At 37.4% G+C, this 15,637-nt stretch overlaps 1 protein-coding gene across 1 annotated transcript in view; it reads right to left on the bottom strand.

Annotated features, from left to right (window-relative positions):
* Positions 1-10,419, bottom strand: part of LOC122811191 (butyrophilin subfamily 1 member A1-like) — a 331,929-nt gene extending 321,510 nt beyond the window's left edge. The window contains exon 1 of the mRNA XM_044082864.1: positions 10,347-10,419. The gene's annotated coding sequence lies outside the window, so the exon portion shown is untranslated. The remainder of the gene's footprint in view (positions 1-10,346) is intronic.
* Between the last annotated feature and the right edge of the window lie 5,218 nt (positions 10,420-15,637).

Here is a 15,637-nt window from a genome sequence, read left to right as displayed (position 1 = left end):
TCCAGTGTGGCAGCTAAGGATAGGTAATACAAAAACTGAGAAATTGGAAGCTTTGTTATATGGATAGTAAGATACAAGCAGTTAAAAATGTTATCACTTTAGTTTTATACACAGGTCAGGCATATTTTTATCAACCAGAGGAGAAATTGTGGATAGCAATTAATAAAGAGAGGAAGGATTTTATCTAGGAGAGGAAGACGGCAAGAGACAAGTGGGATAAGCTGATTCTTCCACTAGAACAAGGTGGATTGGTATCACCCAATTTGAAGGGGTATTTCACAGCTGCACAGTTAAGACTCCTATACAAAGCACAAGCAGAAACCTATAATTCAAAGTGGAAAGGAATGATGATGAAATGGGGGAAGCTCAAGAAACAAGGAGAGACTGGGGTTTTCATGCAGATCTTTAAGGAGAATAACAATAATCATGCAAAATATCATATTCATAAAGTAGCAGGAAGTATTCTAAGAACTAAACCAACACAGGAATGGAGAAGGGAGATTCTGTTGGTAGGGATAACTGCAACTGGGGATACATACAATAGGCAAGTGGAGGCTAGAATTTATTGGAGAAAACTGACAAAGGAACCAAGGTATTGGGAGCAAATAACTAGAAAGGGAAAGGTAATATAATGGGATGACACCAAGTATTTCTTTGGACTGCAGGAAAGAGATGGCCTTCCCCATCAAGGACTCATATCAGAGTATAGGCAAAGAGAAAGAAATAGGTGGGTCCTGAACAAAAGACCAGAACTGGTAGAGTTTTTAGTAGAATCTAGAACAAAACTTGCTATTAAAAAGGAATAATTAGTGCAGTGTATAAAATATTGCATGACAACTATAAGAATCAATCAGAGGAGGTTTGAAAGGATTGGGAAGAGAGATTGGAAAATCAATTCAGAAAGAACCAATGGGGGGGGGGGGGTAAATGTGCAACTACCAAATATGCAGCAAAATCTAGAATATTTAAGATTTTTGCTTGGAAATGTTTACACTGGTATTTTATGCCCCAAGTAGACTCCAGATATTTTTTCATCAGGTGGGCACTGGGCTGGCAACTCAACACAGTAAAACGCCACTGCCAGTCATGAGAGGACAGGTGATTCACTGTGGTGACCCCTTACCGGGAAAAAGCCAAAAGATGAAGAAGACAGCAAATGTTGGAAGAGTGATGGGGAAGGAAGATGTAATTGGGAACATAGTTGTGGGAGTGTAATGAGCTGACAGACTTTAGAAAGTCCCTGCAGATTACTCTATTAGAGATACTGGGTGAGCAAATTGGTGTATCTAAGGAAATTATTTTTCTGAGCTATGATACAGAATCGGAATTGTCTAGACATAGTAAGGCCTTGCTGAGTCTAATTATAGTGGCTGCCAAAAAGCAATTACTAGAAAATGGAAATTCAAGTCTAAACCAACTGTACTAAAAATAGTAAATATAGTAACAGAGATAAAAATTTGAAAAGAGTAGGAGCAAATTACATATAAAAATGTAAATTGTGGGAACAATATATATGGGAAGGAATGAGGTTTAAAAGAAGACAGGATTTAAATGAGTTATGTAATGTTTGAGTGACAATTATTGGGTAAATTATAAGTGATGTATAATGTTTGCAGCTAAAATTGTCAATATGGTTTACAATGTATAATGCTTACAAATGAGATTATGTCAGTATGGTTTGTTTTCATTTATATAAATGGATGATGTCCTGTAACATAAGTGATAATTTAATAAAGATCTTTCTTGTTAAAAAAAAAAAAAAAAAAAAAAAAAAGTTCATACTTACTTGGCATCTCATCCAAAGCAGGACATAGTCAGGACTGCAGCACCACACCCTCTTTAAAGTATGACACAGTATTAGCAATCCATGTACATGATGTGGGAGTGGAAACCAGACAAGTACATCAAAAACAAGTGTGCTACCTGTTGTGCTACTAACATTGCTTTTAAATTCTGTACCACAGTAGTGATACCGGGGTGGTCATGGTGGTGCAACGGTTAGCGTTGCCGCCTCACAACAAGAGGCTCTCTGGTTCGATCCTCAGCTGGGGTGCTTTCTGTGCGGAGTCTGCATGTCCTCCCTGTGATCATGTGGGTTTCCTCCGGGTGCTCTGGTTTCCTCCCACATCCCAAAGACATGCTGTAGGTGGATTGGACACTCTAAATTGGCCCTAGGTGTGAGTGCATGCATGTGTGTGCCTTCTGTGGAAGGTTGGGTGCCAGACTGGCAACTCGACACTGTAAAACTCCTCTGCCAATCATGAGCAGACAGGTGATCTGCTGTGGTGACCCCTAACAGGGAAAAGCTGAAAAAAGAAGACTACCACAGTAGTGATACCATTTGCTAAACAAAACAGTTGCACATTGTAAACAGACTTTGCATAAGCAGCAGTAAGTTTATCTTCCCTTGGAGCTCACACTTCTTTGTAAATGTACTTGACATTCAATTTCTTGAAAAGGCACCTAACATTCAACTTCTTTAAACTCAGTTTTTTTAACAGCTTAGTGGTTGGGGTATAGGATTTATGCTCTTGTTTTCTTTAACTAAGGTACAGGGTTTGAGCCCAAGGAAATTAACTACCTGCTATTCCTAAGTGGGGCACTTTATATACACACACACACACACACACACACACACACACACACACACACACACACACACACACACACACACACACACACACACACACCTTGCAAGCAACACAAGAACAGAACCTTACTTGCTGCAGAAGAAACCAAATTGTTTACATTCATTCAGCGGAAACACAAGAACGGAATGTCTTCTTGTATTTACATTCTGTATATGCGGAATGGAAGAACAGGAAGTCTGTGCAAAGATACATGCACAAATGCAACAGACATGCACAAATGCAACAGGTGTGTGCGACCGGTGTTCTTAAAGAACACCCTTAAAAACACACAATATTTTTTTAATTAAAAAGTAAATGTGACAGTCCCTTGGTCAGTGGGCTCAAGGTGATTGTCTTGATCACTTATTGCTGGATCCAGCTCTGAGTCTGGGTGTGAAGTTATCTGTCTATCCCAACAGGGGGTAGCAGAGGTGTCTTACAGTGGTTTGTACTGGAAACACTTCTTTTGGGACTGGGTTACTTAGATATAAAAGAAGGAATTTGAGCTATTGATAACCAAATATGATGATTAATACAAACTAGTTAATATAATAATTTCAATAAAAATATCAAAATTATCCAAGATGGTCTATAAAAAATACACCTGTTGTGATGATAATGACTTCAACTGTAATATTAAAAAGGGCACATACACACTCATAATCAAACTATGACATTCACCTTTTCATGAGAAATCATTGGTTATGACTGTCCAAGCCTGGCAGGGCTACCAGTGGTTTCCCTCCAGGAATAACAAGGAGGTAGAGCAGAATATGCCAAAATGAAGCTTCAGTTACAAAGTGACAAAAACTAGTGACCAAATATTCCTCATTAAAATGTGATGTAGCCTGCCTATGCTCTAAGTATCCAAGATAAATGAAAAGCTCAGCCGTGTTAAGGATTCCTTGGTTATCTATTTCTCAAAGTGATGATCACTTTCATCATAAAATAGACTTATTCAGATCCTACCTTAGAAACTGGAGATTTAAATGCTGCAACAAGGGGAGTAGGGGAGGCAGTCAGTGTAATTGGACAAGATGCTTGGGGGTGTACGGAGTAGGGATTTGTGTTTGGTGGGGAAGATATCATCTTATTTGCATAGAAGGAGCATAGACAACTGCTGTCCCTTTCTTCTTGTTTTACATGCTCTTTTATTTGTCACACACCAGTTACCATCTTGGTGTAAAACACCAGCAATATTTGAACAGGCTTTGAACATTTTAGAAATTGTTTGCAAAATCAGAACATTAGAAAATAATTGCTCATGGTTTGGCCAGTCAAAGCAGAACACACCAGGCATTTTCTAGTGTGGCCATCATATCAATGTGAAGTTAAACCTTTAGTATATGGACAGAACATGAAATATTTTCCCCTATCGTGGCCATCCATTAGATAGCAGTTAACACTTGATATAAGGACTGAACATAAAAAGTGCTTCAGTCACCATCTGTGAGCTTCCTCAGATCTTTTTCAATTTAGACCACATCTGTAAGTGGTTATAGTGGTTGAGAGTATTTTTATTTAAAAGTATTTTTATTTTAAAAGATATTATGCAACGCAAGCAGAGGGAATCCCTATACCATTTAAGTAATCAGGAAGCAAAATAAACACTAAAGAATTCAATCCTTTGATTAAATAAAAAAGTGTAGTAAATACAGAACAAAGTCAAATGTGGTAAAAATAAGTTTCTGAGCAGAAGGGCTTGGTGTAATTGCTTTAGAAGTAATTTGATCCAGTTGAAGTGTGTGGTACTCTGGTGGAGATATGACTGTTACTTGAGTTGTTCATCCTGTGGTACTAGTGTGTGACAACTTGAACAAAATAGGTTGTAATTCACACTTCTCAGTTCTAAGACACTTTTAATTAAGCAACTGGTACTGAGATCTGGCTTAATGCAGGCTTTTAAGTGGATTTATCACTCAAGTTATTTTTTTCCAAAAGTGCATTTTTCTTTCCATCAAACTGTCTTTTTATCATAATCCAATATGTGAAATGAAAAGGTATTATGCGCTGATTTTTTTCTAGGTTGTGTTTGTCCACAGCACTTTGTTAATATTGTGCCTAGAAAATCAGATCTTAAAACTTGGTTCTGTCTTTCCAGTATAGAACATTGATCACTATATACAACCATTTCTGTGTTACAGTCAGAGCTCTTCTTGCTGTGGAATTGTTCACCTGTGTTGGATCAAAGTTGCAATTCTGTGATTCACATTGCAGGGTGCTACTCTCATTTGTCTCCCTTGTTCCTACTTTTGTTTCAAGGTAGTCCTAGATAATTGTTCCTTTTTTTAAAACAAAGCTGAAGCCAGGTTCTAGTGTTTTGCTGTATTGCTTGCTGTTGCTTTCAATAATGATCCGCTTGTCCTGCATAATTTTCCTAATCACCAAGTGATCCTGCACGAAAGTGATGACCCTGCTGTGTTTTTCAATTTTATTCTTGGGGTCTGTATAGAGGCTTCTGAATTAATAGTACAGTCTGTTGGGGGATTCCAGGATGGTCTGGTTGCCAATTTGTTTTAAGATGTTGATTTGCTCTGGTATGCTGTGGAGCATGATTGTTTCATAGCCTGTCATGAAGAATTCCCTTTTGAGATAATTCGTGATCTCAGTGAGGTCATTTGTTTCTTTAGATACCCTTGCCATCCACATTCCCTGAGATTCGATAATATTACATTTGGAAGTGGGCAGGCGCATGCTGGTGGCATGCGGGAGTATATAAACCCTGGTGGGTTTTCTGTACAAGTTGTCAGTGAGGTGGCCTATTCACCTCAATTTACTGATAGTCAAGCCAGGAAACTGAATTATCTTTTTGCTGTAAACTGGTCATAAATTTATTGATGATTCTCCTCACTAATGTTCCCAGTAATGAATATGTCATCAATAAGGCAAATTTAACAGATACATTTGCTTTTGATCTGAGAACTGTAGATGGTTCTCCTCTTAACATTTAGCTAGGGTTATATTTGTGATGGCTGCAAGCTATAGTAGCCCCCATTGCAATACCAGAGATCTGCCTTATACTTGGTTGTTAAATCTGAAGTTTTGTTGTAGGTTATAGCTCAACTAACAGTATCCCCTTCCCCCTAGTAAGTGCTTCTACCACCAGTTTTATACAGCAATGGAGAGGCAGCAGTGTATAAAGGGCTTCAGCATCCATGGTAACTAGAATTTTGTCTTCAGTGGTTTAATTTTCTTTACAAAACTAAAATATCAGGAATAAAAATATGGTGCTGGCTGCATGTGGTTTTATTGTGATTTTCAGGTAAATGGAGACCATTTTAGTAATGGAACCCCCATTAGCAACTACCAGTCTGTAAAGAGGGTCTTTGAGGTTATTGTGGGGTTTGGGGATTCCAAAGAGACATAGTGTCTTGGGTGGAGGACTGTTAAAATTTCCAGAAGTTTATTCCCCATTAACTCCTGATCATGAAGGGTTTCCAGTACTCCATACAAATTGTCATATGCATTTATCACAGTGGCTAAACCTTCTTTATGGTTGAATCCAGTGACAAAGGTTTTTAAAAAGTAGACACAGCTAGTCAAACAATGGGTGCCTACTTAGCATAATATTTACATACAGAATAGCAAGTAATATAGGCATCTATAACAACAAGTGTTAATTCATTCAAGTACTGCAAACAGAGTTTAATAAATTATAACTATCAATCCTAAGATACTGTATTTAATTTAGATGGATCACGCTTGACTTTTTATTACTTTGGAGGTATTGTGTTTTTCATACAACACCTGAGTTTTTCTTTGGCTTGCAAAACCAAAGCTGGCCAGGTTAATTCAAGCACAAAAGGGAAGACTGGCTAACCTCAAAATGGCCTGCAAAGGCAGCTAGCCTAGTACTTACCTATGAACTTATAATACTTCCTTCCTCAAGTAAGAATGTGGGATATTGCATGGAAGCACAAGTTTACAAAACTGAGGGTGACAAAGTGACACAAAATGATTACTATTTTAGCAAAGGTACAGTGTAAACTATATAGTCATTAATACATATATTGCAAAAATCTACCTTAAAAATGATTTATTTTTGATGTTGAAAAAGGAACGCATAACATGTGGGTCCTCTTTATTTAAATTTTTGGTGTAACCCGTCTATTAGTCATGTGATCTAGTTTCCTGTGTACTAAGCAGCTTCAAAATCAAGTGTATCAGAGGGATGATTTGGAATATCACTTGAAGAGGTAAACCATGTTTGAAAATAGGAATGTACTTTCACTCTGCATACAATTATTCTGCAGCGGTAGCGTTGTTGCCTCACAGCAAGAGGTTCTCCTGTTCGATTCTCAGCTAGTGTGTGGGGAGTGCCTTCTGTTGAAGGTTGGGTGTCAAGCTGGCATCTCAGCACCATGAAAATCTACTGCCAATCATTAGCAGACTGGAGTTCCGCTGTGGCGACCCCTAACCGGGAAAAGCCGAAAGAGAACAACAACTTTCACTCTGCATACAGCTGATAGTTCTGATCTCTGTTATGATTTCCTTCTGTAAAAGTATCTGTATTTTTCTAGAAAAGAGGCCCGGCAAAAGTAAAGTTAGTTAGAACACAGTGAACTGAGATTCAAAGCAATAGTGAGTAAAAGGGTAAGTTAAGTCTGAAAGTGGAAACATATTTCCACTATGCATACAGTTGAGAGTTCTGCTCTCTGCATATGATTTCCTTCAGTAAAATGATCTATCTTTATCCAGAAAACAGGCTAAGCAATGGAAAAGTTAGTTACAAAACAGTGAACTGTGAAATGAGTCCCAAGAAATCCCAGGGGTCAGAGAGTAAGTAGGGTAACACAGTGACCAGTAATCTCAATGATGTCTTTCCCCTACAGTTTCAGCAGGAAGAGAGTTGAAACTACTGTTGTAATACTTTCTTAAAACCTAACCGCTGAGCCTCTGTTACACTAAAAGATACACTTCCTATTAGGAATTACTATTATGCATGTACCTTTCTTTGCTGCGCACGTGGAAAACATTCAAGGATAACTTTGCTCACAGACCAGAGGTACGTATTCAGTACATCACTATGCCAGCTCAGCATTACATGCCAGCTGAGCATGCCTCATACTTTGCCTTAATGACTTTGTGCTTTAGGTAGGAATGATTCCCATTTCAAAATTCAGTATGCTCTCCCTGTTACTATTAAATTATCAGCCACTGATGTCTCTGAATGGAAACACTTCTGTATAAAATCTACAGATTTATTCTGCACCCACCCAAAGAGAAGTACCACTATCTTTCATCAAGCAGAGTTAGACAACTAGCCATAACAGAACATGCCATACTTTTTATCTGTAGTCTTATTAAGAAGCTGCTTAATCTTATCCACTGCTCCACATTTGTTACCACTTTGAGTCACAGAATGTACCATAATATTTTTCTGTGTATCTGCATTCAGTTTAAATTGCTTTGTTTCCACATATAAGCTGCATTCCAACAGTAAACCAGTTTCAGTATAAGCATAACTGATATAAACAGTTGCAGTGGAAGCATCATTGATTTGTACTACCTTACCATTTTGTACTGGATAACTTGAATGTTGCCAAGCATCGATGTCCAGTATCAAACAGTACCTTAAAGCTAACACAGAGAGCAAATGTAGCATAAAAGTAATCTAAACAGTGTGCAGTATACCTTCTTGTATATGAAAGAACTGCTTGACATGTGCATAGCTACCTAATTACACAGGTGGGACCATGTGATCTGACTGTATTATTACTTTTTGTTGACTCTCTATAATGTGAATTATTTTAAAATGGTAGCAAGTATGAGCACTAAAGATGACATTTCTCTACATCTGTTCCACAAGTAAAGTACACTTTGATGTTTAATTAAGCAATAATCTACTACTGTGCATGGATATATTTATTTTATTTAACATTTTTTTTACCAGGAAAGTCTGGCTAGGACAGAGCCCATTTTCAGTGGAGACTTGGAGAGAAATGCTCCAGACGCATGTCTTTGGAATGAGGGAGGAAACCAGGGCACCCGGAGGAAACCCGCATGAATGCAAGGAGGACATGCAGATTCCACTCAAAAAGCACCCCAGCCGAGAATCGAACCGCAGATCCTCTTGCTGTGAGCTGACAACACTAACCACTGCACCACTGCGCCACCCACTGTTGGTGGGGTTTGATCATGAGGGCATAGCCTGAGTGATTAAACAAAGCCAAGAGTGGATAAATTCTGATATACCCACAAACAGGAGGTAGACTATTGCTTTTATACAGTAACATTATTTAAGAAAGAAATTGTTTAAGGCACTTCAGTCTTCATCCAGGTTCTTCCTTATCTTCTGATGTACTACACATGCATATGGGACTTGAGTTCCCATGTTTGCACAATACAACAATGCAGTATAGGAAAAGCAACAAAGAAAAGTGGATCTTGAGTCTCTGATGCTGTTTTCTTTTTCTTTTTTTTTTTCCTTTTCAATGCTTGTAAAGTCAGAATTTTATGAAGGACAGTGGAGGAATACAAGGAAAATCAGGTATGTTTCTGTTTCTTTAGTTCTGAAGAACATAACTGATTTTTTTGCTGTCCCCATCTTAAGCCAATAGAAAGGAGGGCCACTCAAAGATACTTCAGTGGCTGGACTTTTTTCTATTGATATATACTTGATTTACAACAGGCACACTGGTTGGGCTTTCCAATCAGCATGCTCATTTTTGAATAGCAATGAACAGTTATTGTATAGCATGTTTTTTCTCCTACCCTGTGTGTCTTCATGGCAGCGCAGTTCATTGTTATACCCATGTTTAGCTATGTAAATGTATGCCACTGTTAATCATTATTTAACTATGTGTTTTTATTATGTTATTTGTAGTCTATTATGTCATGGCAGTAAATGGTCATTTAAAAAGTCAGCCTGCCCACTGCCTTACACAAATGAATGCAAAAAATACATTTGCAAGTATATACAGCCCTATGAAATGAGATAGCACTTCAACTCAGCAATCCAAATGCAAAATGTCAGTGTCTCTGTGCCTCTTACAGAACTGGGGTCTGAAGGAAACATTCTGAAGATGAGTGGCACACCCTAAGGGTGAGTGATGAGTACCAGAGAATAGGTAGGTGGCTGAAGCAGTTTAACAAGTGGTAGACAAGGGAATAAGCAATTAAACTTACATACATAATGACACTACTAGTGCAATTACCAGTTTAGCTGACTCACTAAGTATGTTGCAATGTACTTTGACTAGTCAGAATTAAAATGCACTTTTCTAAATGATTGTCTGCATTCTAAGAGGCCAGCTTCCATGACATTATGGTAATTTTCATAAGAACTATTTACCTCCATTTTACAGGCTGTACTTCTTAAAATACTTGTTCTTATGTGAAGACTGTCTTTCATTCATAAAATGTCTGATTGAAATTAGTTAAAATGTGTAGAAAATGCTTGATACAATTAAAAAAAGTACAAGAAGACTGCTGTATGTGAATTTAAGAAAATGTTTTCATTCTGTATAGGAAAAAGGACTAGATTTGTTGTGTACAACATGTCTCATTTCAGGCTAAGTAGCTGTTGTACTAAAAAGGAAAGCATTCTTCATTTCTGCAATGGTTCTGCCAGCAAGTGCTTCCTGATGTCCTTAACAACGCAAAACACATCATTACAAACACGTACGTAAGAGTTGTTCTTTGTTAAGTGTTCTGTGTAGAAAATATATATATTTATATGCATATTTATATATATCTATATATATATCATCTTACCTTAATGTGTTCAACTGCTTGATAATCCCACTTGGTTACAGACAGAAGCGACACAGGAAATCCAATTTTATTCCAGTTAAATTACTTGAGTCATGCAAATGAAGGGTGGATCCTTGAGATACATGCAACTCTGCCATCTGGTGAAAACTGTGCATAATACAGAAGTATATTCTTAGTCTCTCTTATTCACTCACTCTCATTCCTTATTTCTTGTTTTCATTTTTTTAAATTTGCTAACTGTGTAGAACCAGCTCTAACTGCATACACTTTTAGGGATGGCAGAGGATAAAACAAGGCAAAAGGCAAACATGAAAAAAGTGCCATCGCAATAATATAATTTCAAAGCAAAATTCATAGTTACAAAGTTTTAAAGTGCCAATATGGGTTTCTGAAAAATCTGTACATGTACCATAAGCAGTTGTATGAAGTACATTCTTGCAACAAGCTGAGGCATCCATAAATATAATCATTGTAGTTTTATGAAATAGAATTTTAGGCAAAATGTGCCCATTGCTCAGATGACAGAGTATAACAGTATAGTCTAAGCGGCCTAAGTTCAACTCCTATTAAGACCATTAAGTTATTCTCACCCTAAACTGTGATTAGGAGTCTGTTACCAGTGCAGTTGTACCTTTGTTTTCCCATTTACCAAACGAAATCTAAAGGAGGCACAAGAAAATACTAGGAAAAATCTCATGTAGTTTTATTACTAATCGCATTTCAACCTAATATCCAGAACTTTTCCATGTCAAATAATTTTGTTTTTAATGCAGGAGTGTCAAGTGTTCTCTTTTGCAGAATAACCGATGGGGATTTGTTAAAATGATTTACTATGAATTACGTTAATCTTAGTTTCCAGTGTTTAGGGAATCATTGAACCTTTGCACAATCGCATCAACAATCCAGCCTTGCACGCATCTGCTGAATTTAATAGATTAAAAAGACTGGCAGTAAAAACACAACTGCAATAATTTAACTCAACCTGAAGTGCCTGCTCTTTTATTATCAATAAAGATAGTTGAACTGTGATAAAGATAACTGGTATAGGAAAGTTAATATGATGATCTCCGTGAATAAATATGGTATGTGAAAAGAATTTAGAGTATTGTTAATGCTGTTGTATCATTCAAGATGAAGTATTCTTCTTTTAATAATGAAGTGCACGTCAGGGACGAGCTATGCCCTATTCACAGCTGGCACCAGCAAACCCTGCAATCAGTGCAGCCATCCTGATCCTGGGGACTCCCAGTCATAGCAGCTTATCTTATTTTGATGTTTTGTTACATTTATCAAACCAAGAAGAGCTAGTACAGCAATCTTTTGTATTTAATAAACCAGGTAGTTAATAATAACACTTAAGATAACAAATCTTAAGGATTGGTTCCACTTCTTTATAATTAAAAAATATCTTTGGTTATAGTAACAGTGTTTTGTGAAGTAGGAGGCTTCATAATTTCGTTAAATGTTTTACAGCTGACACAGCACCCTTGATTTAGTTGAATCCTGCTGGTGGGCATTCTCCCAACGAAAACTAACATCATAGCTGACTTTAGGTACCTGCATTACCCACAGCTGCATTGGACTCTCCAGAATCATCCTTGATTCTGTGGGGGCCTCACAAAAGCTATTTTATTTTTGGGGAAATGAGGGAAAATCTCCAATTACGTGCTTCATCTTAAAGAGTGTTGTGATACCTCCTTGTCAGGATACAGACAGCAATCTGTGAATTAACATGAATGAGGTAAGTTCTAATGATCGGCAGCCCAGAGCAGCCAAACTAGGAGGTTACCTGGGATTTAAAGAACAGACCAGAGCAGCCAAACTAGGAGCTTACCTGGGATTTAAAGAACAGATGGCAGTAATCTACAGGAATGTTTTCTCTTTCTTAGAGATTTATAAATATTGGAAAGACACCAGAAACTTTAACTTTCAATTACTTTTTTCAAGAGTTCTGGGAAAAGCCAAAAATAATGGCAGAATAAATGCTCAAAATCAAGAAGACTTCTTTAAATATTATTCTAATTCACTTTAAAGTTAATAGAATAACACGTTTTGCATCAGTATGCAATTTTGGATAATAGGAAGTATGAAACTCTAATGTTTGGCATTATTAACTGTCTGTAGTCCTGAATGATTTACTAGCTCATCAAAATTTTTATGAGGGACAGGCAAAATATGAGTCAAAATCAGAAAGATTCTGAGTAATCTGTGACATTGACAGGCATGTAATAATTCTGGCAACTACTAAACAACAGTCAATAATCTGATGTGGCAGTACTAGTGTTGCACAATTTTATGTTATTTATTGAAATCAGTGTAAAACTAGTACTGCAAAGGCTTATGCTTGTGCGTGTGTGTGTGTGTGTGTGTGTGTGTGTGTGTGTGTGTGTGTGTGTGTGTGTTGAGGGGTGCAGTACAGAATAACATTTTGGCCAAATTTCTTTCACTTTCTATCACAGATATCAACACTGCCATTATGCTTGGTGTGTGTGAGTTTTGCAATGTTTTAAGAGTAACAAGTTGGCCATAATTTCTTGTCTTGCAATCACATATATAGACCTTACATGTAATAGTTGGCTATCTTTGGTGGTTTGAAAGAAACTGCTCATTGCCACAGTGGCATGTTGAGTAGCATTGCCATTTTGCAGTGCTTTGTTCTGGTTGAGTTCTTGGCTGTTTTTTTTTCTATGTGGAATCTGTATACCTCTGTCCATTAACTCTTCCTTCAGCACCTTAAAGACATGCAGTAGATGAATTGGTATTCCTGCATTTTCCCTGAAGGTGAATGTACAATATTTGTGTGTGTGTGTGTGTGTGTGTGTGTGTGTGTGTGTGTGTGTGTGTGTGTGTGCGTGCGTGCTAAAAATATCACAGATTTATTTGTGCACATACAGTAATACTGAGCTCATATATAACTCTGCTGGGTAACAAGAAAATGCAGTTAACAAATAATTATCTTTCATAAATAAGGCATAAAGTACATCACAGAACATTCAAATCTTTAGAACTTCTATGGGTCTAGTGGCCCTGCACACAAGACTGTAGAAATACATTTTGATGTGGACTTAGTGGTGGCCTTTGCTCTCAGCTACACTTGTACTCAAACCAACCCTGCTTAGAGGTGTGTACAGAAGATTGCTGTAGACAGTGTGATCATTACATTTTCAAGTTTCCTAACAATCAGGCCTCAGAGGTCTGCACAGGAGGTAATTATAGGTTTTATTGGGTTGGGCAACAGTATAGGCATTATTTAATTTACTTTTCTCACAGACCTCATAATTGTGCAAATGATACTATAGCCTGGGCAGGGGTGGTGTGCTGTCTAGGACCAATAACTTGGCATACATTACTATGATCAGGAGATTTTTTTTTCTTACTTTCCTTACAGTTGCACATCAGGCACATGTACAGGTGGCTTCCTTTTGGCATAGGCGTCAGAAATATGTAGGAATGCCATGTACATGTCTTACAATGGTCACTTGAAATGGGGAGCATGTTAGATAACTGAAGGTAGTTTCAGCAAACATACCTTTATCAAAGTAACTTCATCAAATCTACATTTGCTGATAGTGGAATTTGCCCTTTTCTCTACTGTGAGTGACCATGAAGTTTGTATCCATAACTTTGGAGGGTATTGCGATACAGAGAGGGCTTGCTCCCTACAAAAAAAAAAATCTTTCTTTAAGATGTTCACTGAAGTCAGTATCTGCAAACAGTTTTCAATGTTTTTTTCTGTTTGCCAAAACTACCTTTGGTGAGTTGATATGAATCCATTGAAATACTTGAATGTGGCCATTTGAACCTCTGCTTTCATTCCAATCTAACACCCGAGGGATACACAAACAATAGCTGTCTTCTTTGGGGGTATAGAGGCAGCATTATTCCCAGATAGGATTTATGTGGCCTTTAAAAATGTGTCTTGTTAATTTATTGCAAGCTACTGTTCTGTCAGCTTAGAACATTAAGCTTTGGGCATAACCTATGTCTCCCTTGAAAGAAAAATAAAAAAAATAAGACTGAAATTCTTTTCTTCCTCATGGTTTTTGTCCAGGTCACCATTGGATCATAAATTTGCGAAAATGCAATAAAATGCACCTCACAACATGCATAACCCTGTGACTTAATTGAGCCATTTCCTAAACACTCATTACTGTGCTGTTGTGACTAGGAAAGGTGTATTAAAAGGATGCAAGGAAAGGTAAAGTGGAGCACCAACACTGAATTTCTTTCCTTAATCATAATTTTTGTTCAAGCCATCATTGGATTAAAAGATTGTAAAATAAATAAGCAAGTAAATAATTAAACAAACAAATAAATAAATAAATACGTAAAATGCACTGCAGAGCATATAGACAGCAAAGATTCTTAAAAGCACTGAAGAGTAGTGCAAAATGTGAGAAATGAAAAAATGTATGCATGGTGTGGGGAGCCTAGGATGGGGGGGGGTAATGGGAGGAGCACTTGAGAATGTCTGCATGTGGGGGTGAAACAGTAGGCAGTGAGGCACAATGGAACCAATTAAATAGGGTACCATTTCCCCTAAGGCCAGCCATGTACATAGAGTTATTGTAATGTATCATTACTACAGCTAAATGCCAGTCACTGTCAATGTTGCTCAGTGAAATGGGCCAACATAGTACAGTACATAGGCATGTCGATTTAGTCTGTATGTCTGTTTTCTCTGCAGCATGAACTAAAATGTTGTGTATTGGTGAAGTGACAGTGTGGTATTTAGACTGTAATTGCCCAGGAGGCCCCCAGCTTGGCACTTGCTGGGGGTCCACAAAATGCTAATGCCGGCCCTGGACTTATCCCAAACAATGGCAACAATAGAAAGTTTTCATGGAATCATGATGTGGCTGTTTGGCTCAGATATGTGCTCCCTGCAGTACTGCCTAACCAAAGGTCATTTTCTTTTAGGATACCATGTTTAGTTTACATTGTTTTATGGATATAGGGACATCCATGTCATTAGTGCATATGTTATCCAGAATTAAAATATTTTAAAATTTTTTTTCAAGTCAGTAGTGGACTGATTAAATTATATTATGGCATTCCCATTAAGGGCTTCTTGCATTTACCATGGTAAAATGTAATGCAGGGACATGTGAGAAAAGATGAGTTATGAGTAACACCCTCAGGAAGGATTTAATCAGGGACAAAAATGGAGTAGTATTACATGCTCAAATGTGGATCTTTAAAGGTTGGATCATCACTATATTTTGCCTACACCCACTTAATTAAAATTATGTAAACCTTAAATAAAATTGCATTTTTCAAGTAAAATGAGC

The sequence above is a fragment of the Protopterus annectens genome, chromosome 9.part0 (genome assembly GCF_019279795.1).
Source record: "Protopterus annectens isolate FY-2018-M chromosome 9.part0, PAN1.0, whole genome shotgun sequence".
Taxonomy (NCBI): domain Eukaryota; kingdom Metazoa; phylum Chordata; order Ceratodontiformes; family Protopteridae; genus Protopterus; species Protopterus annectens.
This window is presented reverse-complemented; position numbering and strand designations above follow the sequence as displayed.